Genomic DNA, 2,500 nt, shown 5'->3' with positions numbered 1-2,500 from the left:
ATCAAGCTTTATCAAGCTAGTTCACAGGCACCCCACTATTAATAATCTGAAAGAAACAATTCAAACTGAACAGACACATGATTAAGAGCCCCAATTGCAACTGGCAGGAGGCAACCAGTTTGCTATTTCCAAAGCGTGGTAGAGTTGAATCTGGGACAACCGAAAGCAAATCCAAACCAGAGGTTAGAGGGGGCAACCGCATGCCAAACCCAACGCCCTAACCACTGGACCAGACTGCTTCCTAATTTGCTTACAATTCCAAGCTTACGGTTCAGTTGAAAGAAGGCAGGGATAGGCAAAATTCAAGAGTACTCAAATGAATTGCAATTGGGTTTTTTTTTAAATTGCTCAGCCTAACAGTTTTCCAAAGTCTATATGCTAGACCGAGATTTTATGTCACAAAGCTTTGATTTGTGTTAATTGCTTAAAAGTAATTTCTGGTTTACCGTTGAATCGCTGAGTTGCATAGCGAAACTGCAAAACTGCGCAAAATGAACTGCAATGCCGTGGGACAACTCCTTCAAATACTTTAAAAAAATCAATTGACGTGACAATGTGAAAATTAAAAGATGCCAATCTAAAACTACCCTTTTAATTCTCAGTGTCACGTTTTATGTACATTTCGTTGTTACTAGCGTAATTAGCACTTTTTCCTACTTACAAATTCAACTTCTACGCTTTGTACATTAATCAACTGAAGATAACAGAAGTTTCTGTCAAAACATGTAATAAACTTAAAAGTTTTGTCGTTTTCTTTAAAGTTGTGACTTGCCTGCTAATACCAAGTCGTTCAAATACCTTGGCGTTTTCAAAGAAGTTTCACTTCCTGGAGAAATCCAGATGATTTAATCTGTCCAAGGCTTGAATAGACCTTTTCGGCTTGTACATTTTGTTTTCCCAATACAGATCATGTGATAATACTCAGGAGGTTTGGTCTTTTGTTCTGTTCATTAAAATGAGGGCATGCAAGCATGAATATGCCTGCATGCACTCTTTTTAATGAACAAAACAAAGGACCAAGCCTCCTGAGTATTATCACATGATCTGTATTGGGAAAACAAAATGTACAAGCCGAAAAGGTCTATTGCAGGAATTCTAGCAAGACTTGGACACACTATTCCAAAAGGTCCCCTTTTCAATATCAATAGAACCTAAATACCCCATACCTTTATTATGCAATATCTGCTCGGAGCTCAGCGCTTCATTTTAAAAAACACTCTTTCTACAAAACGTGCTGTAAGCCGGATGTATTTCATGGATTCTCAAGGAACGTGCAGTACTCCTTCTTATCAACGCGTTTATCCTTCCTCAGTATTTCCTTTGTTTATTTTGACCGTTTGTGAAACATTATGTAGGACGTTGCTTAGACTTCTGCCTCTTGAAACGTGCCTCGACTAGTATTTGTGATGTCTACTCCAATAGCCCTTATTCACACTTGCGGCTAAATACAGGAATTGCACCGACCTAGTTCCAGTCATTCACTTGAACAGATATTACAAATTTGAGCCCGCGAGAATGAGAGCCCCAACACCAAACCAATGTTGTTACTCAGGCCGCTGGTCGGTGCAATTCCTGTATTTATCTGCAAGTTTATTCACGATAGCCGCCATTTTGGTTTTCAAATTGTCATGCAAAGTAGCCCTGTGTTATGCTGGGGGGGGGGGGGGGCAAACATTGGAATAAAGGCAAATTGCGGAAAATCGGCTCGTCGAAATATTGAATTAACATTGCTAAAAGTACATTTTAGAAGTTAGAATTAAGTACCTTTTATAACAATTTTATATCTTCTGTATCTCTCAGAAGTGTGTAGCTAATTTGCATGATAAAGGCAAATCCAACGTGGCGGCTATCGTGAATAAGGTCTATTCTACCCAATCTCCAATCTCGTACCCAGAGCCTTCGTCCCTTCTGCGCACGCTTGAACAAAGTTTCCCGACTGCTGGGAACGACGACTCTGGGCACGAGATTGCGCAATATTCTGACAACGATGACACTCAACTCACAAATTTTCTATTCGACTAGGTCCCTAGGTCTGGAATTTGTTACTCTTACACAAGAGGACCTTTACCCAAGTCTTCCTTCCAAAAAGAGCTAAGGTATAACCTCTTTTAATTTTTTTTGGTTTTCAAGTCTATCTTGACATCGCTTAAGTTACCAATGAATCCGAGCTCAGGCTCGGATTGGTTGATATTTTTACAGACACGCAAATCAATGATTGGTTCGTTTGATTGGTAATACCGAGGGCACGCGTGATTGCTAGGTTGTTATTGGCCCCTTTTGTAACTATCAATAGGCCATTTCGGAAAATACCATAATACTCTGTTTGTCCGCCCAAATTTTGCATAAGCATTGTTTTTGTTTTCTCTTGGGACCATTGTAAGTCCCAATAGAAACTGGAAACAATGCTAAATATGCAAAATTTGGGGGGACAAACAAAGAATATTACGGTATTTTCCGAAATGGCCTATTTGACGAGTTTGGCAGCTGGCGTCTGTATGAA

Source organism: Montipora foliosa, chromosome 10, assembly GCF_036669935.1.
Source record: "Montipora foliosa isolate CH-2021 chromosome 10, ASM3666993v2, whole genome shotgun sequence".
NCBI classification, from domain to species: domain Eukaryota; kingdom Metazoa; phylum Cnidaria; class Anthozoa; order Scleractinia; family Acroporidae; genus Montipora; species Montipora foliosa.
This window is presented reverse-complemented; position numbering follows the sequence as displayed.